The sequence below is a fragment of the Berghia stephanieae genome, chromosome 4, assembly GCF_034508935.2.
Source record: "Berghia stephanieae isolate SIO BIC M18660-M18661 chromosome 4, UCSD_Bste_1.3, whole genome shotgun sequence".
In the NCBI taxonomy this organism is placed as follows: Eukaryota; Metazoa; Mollusca; class Gastropoda; order Nudibranchia; family Aeolidiidae; genus Berghia; species Berghia stephanieae.
Window position 1 is genome coordinate 4661266 of NC_088363.1, and position 11987 is coordinate 4673252.

General features: G+C 34.8%; 1 protein-coding gene across 1 annotated transcript in view; it reads left to right on the plus strand.

Annotated features, from left to right (window-relative positions):
- The first annotated feature begins 828 nt into the window (after positions 1–828).
- Positions 829–11987, plus strand: part of LOC144969924 (uncharacterized) — a 26855-nt gene continuing 15696 nt past the window's right edge. Inside the window, exon 1 of the mRNA XM_078908995.1 lies at positions 829–2414. The gene's annotated coding sequence lies outside the window, so the exon portion shown is untranslated. The remainder of the gene's footprint in view (positions 2415–11987) is intronic.

An 11987-nucleotide genomic window follows, 5' to 3' on the forward strand; every position in this document is an offset into this window, starting at 1 on the left:
TTATTATTATTATTATTATTATTATTATTATTATTATTTTTTTTTTAATTATTATTATTATTATTGTCATTATTATTATTATTATTGAAAAATAAAAGCCAAATCTATATCTGTGTAAAATAAAATAGCGTGTTTTTTTTTCCTATTTTAAATGTCACCATAAGAACGTGTTTAACATGGTTTGATTTCATTGATTGAATGATTTGTTCCTATCATGAATGGAGCTATCAGTATCAACAGGTGATATCATCAATCAGTTTACAAGAACTTATCTAGATACTGACATGATAACAGTCAAGGAAATCAACACGATCAGGTGTTTAAAAAATGATGGTATTAGTCATGCAAGGCGATGGCGTTGATGATGATGGTGATGATGATGATGATGATGATGATGGTGATGGTGATAATGATGGTGATGATGATGATGATGATGATGATGATGGTGATGATGGTGATGATGGTGGTGGTGGTGATAATGATGATGGTGATGATGATGGTGGTGGTGATAATGATGATGGTGATGAAGATGGTGGTGAAGATGATGATGGTGGTGGTGATGATGATAATGATGATGATAATGATGATGATGATGATGAAGAATAAGATGATGATGACAATAATAATAATAATGATGATCATCATGATGATGCTGCTGCTGCTGTTGATAATGATTATGATGACGATGATGATGATGATGATGCTGATGATGATAATGATTTTAATGATAGTGGTGGCTGTGACGTGATGGTGGTTACAATGACGGTGGTAGAAGTGGTAAAGGCGAGCAGAGATGATAGTAATGATGGTGATGGTTGTACCTATATCAATGATGTTCTTTCTAGTTCTCAGTGGTACTGGTGACTGAAATCCCAAGGATATAGTTATTCATAGAGTGGGAAATGAAAGATAAAAAACTAATATTATGCATTTGACTATAACTATAAGTTTTTGTAGCTATAAGATGTTATAAATGACTTAATATATCGATTCAAGTGATTGTGGATTTTTTTTTTCAAGCGAACTAAAATAAAATTATACGAATATTGACCTCATGAATTTCAGTATTAAAATTGGATTATAAAAAGACGGAGGTGTCACAAATTTACAAATATCATTGAGAATGCTACAGCTAATATATATTCATAATAAGCTTTCAAGCTTAAAAACTGGAACATTGTAGAAGCATTTTCAATGGATGCGCACAGTTGTTTATCATACTTTTACTTAGGCTTTGTTCGTTCACTCGCCTCTATCAACTCCTCTCGTATGACACGTCGGCTCCCCGATTTTCACTCGTGAGACCAAAAAGTCGATCAGGCTTGTTTTCTCAATGAAATTTATGTGCCCGCCTCCCCCCACCACGTCCCCGCAATATTGAGTATGACCTATAAAAGGTCTCGAGAAGGTCACTCGATAAAAACTGTTCGTAATCTGGGGACTCGACGCCATTATTATCTGCACACAGACCACGTGACACCCATTCACACAAAATATGCTAAATAGGCAAATGTTTGCTAACACAGCGGAGAAAAAAAATAGTTCCTTTCCGCTTGTATTCATTTGTTAATTTTTCAAGTTGCTAGTCAATATTTCATAGCAATCAAGCTGATAATGTAATTGAAGACGAATAAGTGACTAAAACATTTGAATTTATGGATAAAATGTGACTCTTTTAACAAAATAAGTATCAGGCGCGTGCAACACATACACAACACACGCAACATCGATTTGGTTGCCTTGCCCGTGTTCGCTTCAACGAGTGGCAAGGTTCATTCAACGGAGAGGCGGAGAGGTCGAAAGGAAAAGGCACAGCGGCTAATTTATGCATTTTAGAGTGTATCCCTACGCCGCTCTAACCGCAGCCGCAAGGCTTATATTTTCCTTTCCTTCCCATTCACGAGTCGTTTGGATCGCTAGTTTCACACATTATTGGAGCAACAACAATCGTTATTGCATTTTTTTGTGCTCTGGTACCGAGTGCCGTAGTTGAAATTATTCATGAATTTAGTGTGGATATTTGGAATTTCAACAACTCGGTTTATAAATTGAATATTAAATTGTGAAAGCAAAGTGAATAGATTAGGTAGCTTGCCTACGTTTTCCATTTCCATCTGGATTATCACCTGATTTTTACTGTTATTCCATCCTTTCTCTCTCTGCCATTGCACTTACTACTTGTGTACCAAGTTTTTGTCTTGCGTCAAATTCACATCAATGGTTTTTGGATTTACATAAGAGTTGTCGGTTAATATTTTTGATATTTCTTCTCTGTGGATTTTATTTTTGATTTCGCATCAAAGGAGACCCATGGAGTGATTATTTCCTGCTTGTCAAACTACCGTGCTCGCGCATCTGGATTAGCCAATTTTACCCTTGGATTTTGTAGGAGAAAGGGAGACTAAACTATAAAGGTGAGCAGTCAAACTCAAACCTGTTAAAATCTGTTGTTATCTATCTATGTGTACGTTTATAAATAAGAATATGCGCGAATTATTTCAATATTTTTATTTTTATTTTGTTTTGGGTCGCAGATCAGATTGTGATCATCTCATTCATTCCCTCATTCGCCTTATTTCAGTATTTCAGGATTTAAATTTAGGGGATGCCCTACTCTTTTTTAAAATAGTGTTTTAATAGGGGGTTTGTTGGGAGGGGGTAACCTTTTTAAAAAAAAAGTCTTCCCCCCCCCCCTCTAGATTATTATAAAAAAGTTTCTCGCCTCCCAAACCCCCTAACTACTAGAACATTATATTTAAAAAAGAATACTGGGGATGTAGGAGCTTTCGGAAGGCCTCCCTGATTTAGGGCGAGACGGAGTTGCGATGAATAATAAGTATAAATATAAGGTTGTAAGCTAGATCGTAGGTGGGTTGCGTTTTGGTGCTATTATTTGTGACACATCCGTTCTAAAGTTTAAAAAAATATATATATACCTAGATATTTTTACAAAGACCCAACGCCAATGATGGGACTGCAATTAGGAGGCTTATGGTAGAATTTGTCGGGGAGAAAAGTTTTAATTAAGTCAATTAAGTTGTATACTATGGTGACCGATGTGCAAATATCACTAGGTTTGTTAGCCAAAGACAGTTATAATTATGGGCTTTATTTTGTTGTAGTGGACAGTGTATATATATATATATATATATATATATATATATATATATATATATTATATATATATATATATATATATATTTATATAATCCGTTGGTTTGCGATCAGTTTCATTACAATAATGAACCCATAGCAATCTGGGTTATCAGACCTGCAAATAAATGCACCTTCTTTCTGTGTTTCTTTCTGTATTTCTTTTTAAAACTTTTTTAAATTTTTTTATTTCCTTTAATTTTGTTGTTTATGGAGAGATTATCGTTCTCCTTTTTAACGATGTTTCATTTTCAATGATGCTTATTTAAAAAAAAACAAATCAAAACTGTCCGCCTGATTATGTATAGAATTCTTAGCCTTATGTCGGCATTTTGCAAGCAACGCTCATGTAAGGCATTACATAATTGACATAATAATTAATAAACAAGTTTGAAATCACAAACAATGTAGGTACGTCAGGAGTTTTCAAAACACCGTTACCAAATTGTTCAACAAAGGTTGTAGTAGATGCTGCGCGTTCAGTTAAAATAGCCCGATCTGCTGGCCGCATCAATCAATATCAATCAATATTGTGTAATAAGTGCTATGTGTATGTGTAACCATATACTTAATTATAGTCTGTTAGAGTGACAGACTACATGGAGAACTAATCACTCGATGGCGGTTTAAAAAAAAACCACCCACAAATCACAGAACTGATTGACACAAACTGCATTCATTATGATAATATTTAATATAATAAATGAAGTTTATTGTTGAACCATTAGAAAACGGTAAGGGCTGCCTGAAGCCGGTGATCGTAAAATACTAACGAAAGAGTGAAAATGGAAAGGCTTCGTATGGGAACAAAACAGACAATGGACGTTTCGGGTACAATCCCTTCGTCAGCACAACAGTACACAAATAAACATGGAATACAAATAAACTATAATGAAAAATAACTTGTATCGCGTACTCAATGGTGGTTGCAGTCACTCTTCCGTTGTTGAACCATTATGATATTCTTTACCGCAGCGCCTTTAGTAGAGCAGTTTGAATGCCCTGTTGTTTTCGTTTATTTTATCATATTTTTGGGGGCCTTTTTCTAACAAGGCCTTTTGCGTTGACTATATTTCATAGTTATGCAAATATATAAATATCATTTATAGTCTATATTGGGTGGGATTGGGTTTTTCTTACACGAGGCCAAGTCAATCTGGGGTTGAAATCCATAAGTAAAATCACAAGGTTTTTTTTTTCATTTTTTTTTTTTAAAGATTCTTTTATGACAATAATTTGTCGTCTTTAAAGACTATCAACGTAGTCTGAGAAAATTGGTTCATCTCTATTTTTTATTTTCCGAGATCCCCTTTTTTAACAGGCATACATACATCTTATATTTGATAGGTGATTTTTAAAACATGCAAAGTCGCATTTTCAATATTCCGGGTAAACTTCAATTTTTTTTTCTTCAAATCTAATAGTGAATTTAAAACGGAAATTACTTTTCTTTTTTGACTCAAAAGACCAAAAGTGTTTTAAAATTTCAAATTTTGTTTGGTGCTCAGCAGGTGTCCTTGCAAGAGATTGTTGATTGCTTTAGAGGGTTTAGATGGTCCGTAGTTGGTCTTGAAAGAGACCGTCCAAATTGCGCTTTCTATATTAAAAAATATATTTTTCTTTTAATTAAAAAAAAAATCATACGTCGTATTTAAATGATTCTAGTGAGTCTCGCGAAACTTTTGCAATGTTGCCAGTTGAATTAAATCATAGAGTTTCTAATAGGTGGTCATGAGCCATTTATAATATTTATCAAACGTTATTTACATATTATAAACGTTTGCATTGGTCAATTTAACTTCATTAAATAGTATACAGAATATGTCGCCCATCTTGTGCATAGATATAAAATTCAAGATGAGCATTGAGCATGTTTATTTCATTTTAGATTTCTTTTTTTTTTTTTTTCCTTTTTGCATAATGAACGCTGTTATTTGACGTGATTGCGCACTTAAAAGCGCGGTTATCAGAAGAAAGGAGCAACGGAATTCATCGCGTAAACACAACTTTAGCATCACAACTGTGTTGAAAGAGAAATTTATGACCCTCAGATTTGCACGCGAAAAAAAAGACGATTGTCGAACATCGTCTTGTTGTATAAATGATATATCGTTGGTGGATAGCGCCCAAATATGTTGCACTAAGGGTCTCTCTCTCTCTCTCTCTCTCTCTCTCTCTCTCTCTCTCTCTCTCTCTCTCTCTCTCTCTATATATATATATATATATATATATATATATATATATATATATATATATATATATATATATATCCCTCTCTCTCTCTAATAAGATGATGCAATCGCATAATTCGTTTAATAAATTCGACCTCAATTCTGAAGGCTTTTATTTTTGTCTCGTGCAACAATCTGTATTGCTGAGAAGGCAGCTGTCTCGCTTTAAAATAATACACACTGAATTCAATACATACTAGACGTATTCCATACACGTGTTTTATTCATATTATTATGTCCGTAGACTTCTCCTACTGCTGTGACTACTACTACTACTACTACTACTACTACTACTACTACTACTACTACTACTACTACTACTGCTGCTGCTGCTGCTGCTGCTACTACTACTACTACTACTACTACTACTAACTACTACTACTACTACTACTACTACTACTACTACTACTACTACTACTACTACTACTACTACTACTACTACTACTACTACTGCTGCTGCTGCTGTTGCTGAATCTGATGTCTTTTATTTATTTATTTCTTTATTTACTTTATATTTCAAATTTGGCGGTTTACTAACTGCTGCTATCATTATCACAGAATCTTCGTCCCCCCCCCCCCCCCCTCTCTCTCTCTCTCTCTCTCTCGCCATTAATCCGCCGATATTGGCTGTCATGCAACAATCTTTTCAACGTTGAGAGAGAAAATGAAAAGGGGGTTTAAGGTTATTGAGTGGTGAGGTGTGGAGAGGAGATAAATAGACCGACCGGATGTTGTGTGGAACTACTTTCTTTTCATTTTTAACCGACAAGCGGATCTGTGATTGAGATATTGTAAACTGCAAACACCTGGCATTTCTAGCTTCTCCCTTTAGTCTTGGGGAATGTACTTCCGCTATAACGCGCTTTCTGATTCCTTTATCATTAGTATCGCCCATTCATCCGTGCTTGTACAAAAAGCTTTTAAATAATTTTTAACATTATTTCGGCCAGAAAACTTTTACTTCTATTATCGATCGATGATTAAGTTTAAGATGCATCAACTTATCAAATGTCTCAAACCTGAGACTTCTTTGGGGTTTCAGGGTTGGAACTTTTTAACTAGTTGAGTGACGGTCATTTTGAACATTCGATCTTTGAACTATAGTAGCCTCTATGTTTCATGAAGAAAATATTACGTTTTTTTGTCGGAGTATGGTACCTACTGGCCTGGGTTTCTTTTATTCGCCTTCTTCCTCATAATATCAATTTCATTTTACTGTGCCTTCTGTGTCCGCTTTTTAATAATATATATATATTTTTAAGAAAAAAGAAATGACATAATTTAGTATAACATCCTCCCTCCACCTTCCTTTATGTCTGGTCTGCTAGGCAACTATTAAATAATCATATGAATGGGTTCTGTTACTCCCGACTGTGCCCCTCCATTATAGCTTTTTTAAAATGATTAGAAAAAGGGAAGTTTCCCCCCCCCCTCTCTTTTGTGTGTATGTGTGGGGGGGGGGGGGGGGGGGGAAACTGCCTTGTTTTATGACCTTTGCATGAAAGCATTTAATATTATGGAGAATGTTGCAAAACAGTCATGGATGATATAATTGCGTGAGTCCAATAAGTCGTTCTTAGATGTGTAGTCGGACACAACTTATCCTGGATCTCAGTTTGCACGTAGATCTACACATTTTCCCCAATTATCACCATCACCACGTCATCTTCCCAGTTCTCATTATTCATTATAAAACGCCCGTATTTTTCATTTAATTTCTGTTTCGAAGTTAGAGTTTAACGACTCATGGATCCGTTTATTTATTTATTTATTTATTGCGCTTTTAAATGTTGGTGCTGTGTGTTTAGGTAAAATACTCACAACATCGGCCAACGAAATTACACATACCAACACACAAAACTGACTGTGTGCAACTTTCAACGTTTATAGTCTGATTGATATGGTTTACTGAGAATTTATCACCACTAACAGGCTGTCTAAAAATAGTAACAGAGAGCTGAGTGACGTCAATTTCGAACCTTCTATATGATGTGAACACTACTCATTAATCGCAGATGTGTACGGTCTTGTGAACCCTTTTCTGTATGTTCTCTGCCACAGGGATTATATTATAAGCTAACTCCGCCGTACTACGTACAATAAAACAATTTGTAATGCATGGGCCAATCCAATTTGAGAGGGAGCCAAAGTAAATAGGCAGCATGGTAAACAAATAACGCCTACAAATAAAATATATTTCATCATCACCAAGCGTAGGTCATTAAACACATAGATTGATGTTTATTGGCGACACAGTCGGTTTATTTTTAGCGCCAGTTAAATAAAAAAAAAAAAAAAGAAGAAAAGTGGGAACGGCAAAAAATGAGCAATATTATATTATTTACAATTAAAAGATCAAAGAGAAAGTAAGAGTGATATAACTGGTTCAAATAAAGACCATAGGCTGGTTCAAATAAAGACCAGAGGTGTAGATTCCAAGCACATATCTTCAATGTGCTTAGTTTGAGATCACTTTACACTAAGAGGAATACATTCAAATGGTTCAGTTGTTCACAGCTAACACTAAAACAAAAGTACACACCCGAGAGATGAAAAAAATATCATGTTCCAATAACGAATGCAATACTTTTGACTGTTTCCTTCCCGGCCAAGGACAGGACAAAACCCAATTATTCTCATTCAAAGACAGGGAGACAGAAAACAAGCTGGAAAACAATATAGGGGGTGGGGGGGGGGGGGGGGGGCAGAAGTGACCTCCTTTCCCACCATGGGATTAACTCACTCAACCCTAACACCAACTATATCCGCAGTTTACCCGAATTACTTTTACCACCTCATGCCTATTTATTACATTTTTCTGAGACAAATCATAGGCGTAGAGGTCTCGTATCAAAGCTAATGTTTTTCAATTTTTTTTACATGTTAATGATAGTCGAATAGAAATATATACGCATATGCTCATTTTTAATACATTTTTTTCCTCCAATTTTGAATAGTAGCAAATATCTCTTGGATTGAGTTGACTACAGACTAGGTTTTTAATGATATGATTTTATACACAAAGAAGAGACTTAAAGAACTTCTAAATTATAGTGCCATCCAAAGGAAAAGGGAAGGTGGCGTATCAACGTTTTTTGTGGAACTGAATAAACAATGAAAAGGATGTTTCGTACTGTTGGGCATTTATTTATTTATTTATTTATTGTGGTTTTAACATGTGGAAATAAAACAATTTGTGCTGCAGATGTGCCACTCAGTCTTTTGTCACGTGGCGGATATCCGTGGGTATCATGTGATTAAAGCAAAACCTTGAAAATCATGGTTTTATCAGATACATTAAATAAAAATAAATTATAAAGTGCTCTGCGATAGACTTGCGCCCTGCACTTGCTATTGGCCGTTTCACGCTGTAGAAACCGGGATAAGTTCCCGACTCTATGGGCCTATTGGCTCTGAAGGACTACTACTCTTAGACACGTTGTGACTATATAAGTAGTAAAGTAGTACAAAAGGTCTGTACAGTTTTTGAATGAGGTGGGCTGCCCTGGGTCGGTGGATAACAGCAAACAAACAAAACAATAAACCTGTCAAGCGCTTTATTCTTCATATTTATTGTAATTTATTGTCTCTGTCTGGGTTTGGGTTTGTGTTCGTGTGTACACGCGTGCGCGCGCGCGTCTGTGTATTATTATTATTATTATTATTATTATTATTATTATTATTATTATTATTATTATTATTATTATTATTATTATTATTATTATTATTATTATTATCCAGACGCGTTTACCGTATTTGACATTCATTAAATATGTGAATTCACTCCTTTAGCATTCGTAATTTGATCCCCCCCCCCTCTCTCTCTCTCTCTCTCTCTCTCTCTCTCTCTCTCTCTCTCTCTCATATATATATATATATATATATATATATATATATATATATATATATATCTATCTATCTATCTATCTACCTACCTATCTTCGCGCGCGTGTGCGGGTGTGTTTGTTCCCTGCTCTCAGGACATTGCCCTGTTCTTGATACGGAGTTAACTTTTCATTCCCTATGATATAAAAAAAAATATAATGTCACTACGTGATCTCTGTGCGATTAATGTTCACTGTGATACAGTTTTTTTTCTTCTTCTTCTAATGTTACGACACTTGTCTGGCGTCCGACCCGTAGGCAGAAGGTTCGAGCCTGCTGTGGATGAGTGACAGATATTTTAGGAGAGATTATTTTAAAAATTAGATTAAGATCAAATTTCATCACCTAAGTCTAAAGAAAAAACTGTGGCTATGCGGTCCCCTGATATAACGCCCGCTTTCGGATCGGCAGGTCCTGGGTTCGAGCCTCGCACGGCGTATAGTTGAGTCCTTGGAAAAGGCTCTTTACTCACATTCTTTCACCGTACTAGGGTGTAAAATGAGTACCTGTCCGTTAACAGCGTTGTCTCTGTCGGAAAAAAATGCCCTAAAAGACTTAAAAATAAATAGCGAAATATAATTTTTGACATATGTTTTAAAGCTGTGACTGATCACAAGGATTTGAACCAGCGTCTTTTGGTGCACAAAGGCAGGTGACTTATCCTTTATCGTCCTACGTACGATAATCGCTAATCGGCTGGGCTTATGACACATCTCGACTGCTGATAAAACATATTTTGAAGTGGTGCTTCAGGTTGTGATTTTAATCTTGTGCGTAAGTCTTTTGGCCGATAGCGCTCCTCAAGTGTGGTAGAGTTTTGACGTAGCCTATCTACCTACCCACTCTGGTCAAAAGAAGAAAAAAAATATAATAAAATTTTGTCTTACAGACTTTTACTTCAATTGTCTGTCGATTTAAGTGACCTAATACTTATATAAAAAAACAAACAAAACAAAACAAAACAAAAACACAAAAAGCTGTTAAAACTGAGGCTGCGATGAAGTAAGTGGCTGTTTGAGATTTTTTGGCCAGTTAAAAGTTACGGCAATTTTAATCGATCGATATTTTAAGTTTTAAGTAGGTATAAAGATATCTTGCCCAGTTATTATTATATTATTATTATTATTATTATTATTATTATTATTATTATTATTATTATTATTATTATTATTATTTTATTATTTATTATTATTATATTATTATTTATTATTATTATTATTATTATTATTATTATTATTATATTATTATTATTTATTATTATTATTATTATTTTAAAAAGACGGTTATTTTTTAAAATTAAAAATAAAAATACTTCAGACCATGACAGGCCTATTATGTTCCTGTCTTGTGGACCGAAGTACGAATCGTTTTTTTTTTTTTTTTTTTTTTTTTTTTTTTTTTTTAAACCTTCTAACTGTGGATCCGAATTTCGTTTACAGTGTAATTTGCCTCATTATTTATTTAGTCGCGTCGCAGCAAACCTCCCCCCCCCCCCCTCCCCTTCCTGTCCCCCAAAGAAACACAACAATAGCGATGTGACTCGGCCTCTTATTATCATTTAATCCGACTGGATGTTGGATGTGTGTACTTTTCGAAATTTACTACTGGCGTCCTGTCCAACGAGTAACAAGCAACTGTCGCTCTCCGTTAAGCGCTGCAGGAACCATGACAAAATCTGGGTTTTGGATCAATTAGACGTTTGGCTCCAACGACTAGAACTACTAAAATATGAAGCCGCCCCTGTGATTGTACATCGTTGGTGCTTTGCGTTTAGATAACATACTCACAACATCCGCTAGTCGGATATGATGTACCAACACGCAAAACTATTTGTCACTTTGAACGTTTATAGCCTGATTGATATAGTTTTGTGAGAATTGATTATAGCCTCAAAACAATAACAAAGGGCTGAGTGACGTCAATTTCGTTCTTACCATATTTTACACACCAGACCTCATACATTACACTCCCCAATGACAATGGCGCCACAAAGATGTTTTAGAATGTTCCATTCATTCTCCTTTTGCTGTGTGTAGTTAGTCGATTATGTCTTGAGCTTGGGTGTTGATAACGATGGTTTTAATAATAAATGACAAAAAGTGATCATACTACTACTACTACTACTACTACTACTACTACTACTACTACTACTACTACTACTACTACTACTGCTACTACTACTACTACTACTATTGCTACTACTACTACTGCTGCTGCTACTACTACTACTACTACTACTACTACTACTACTACTACTACTACTACTACTACTACTACTATTACTATTACTACTACTACTAACTACTACTACTACTACTACTACTACTACTACTACTACTATACTACTACTATTACTATTACTACTACTATTACTACTACTACTACTACTACTACTACTACTACTACTACTACTACTACTACTACTACTACTACTACTACTACTACTACTACTACCAAGACGACCACTAATACTACTACTACTTCTTCCACATACACTATTATTATTATTGTTAAACTTCGAGTTTTACATTGATCATTGATAACATTTTCACTTTCTTTTTAATTTTAACAGCAAGTTTTATGTCCTTAAAAATGCACTGTATTATTATTTTTGTTTTGCATGGTATATTATATTAAGCTTTGTAAACAGTTGATTGTGTACCTCTTAGTGGGGTCCTGTGCTTGTGTCAGGATAAGGCATTTCGGTGATCTCAAACA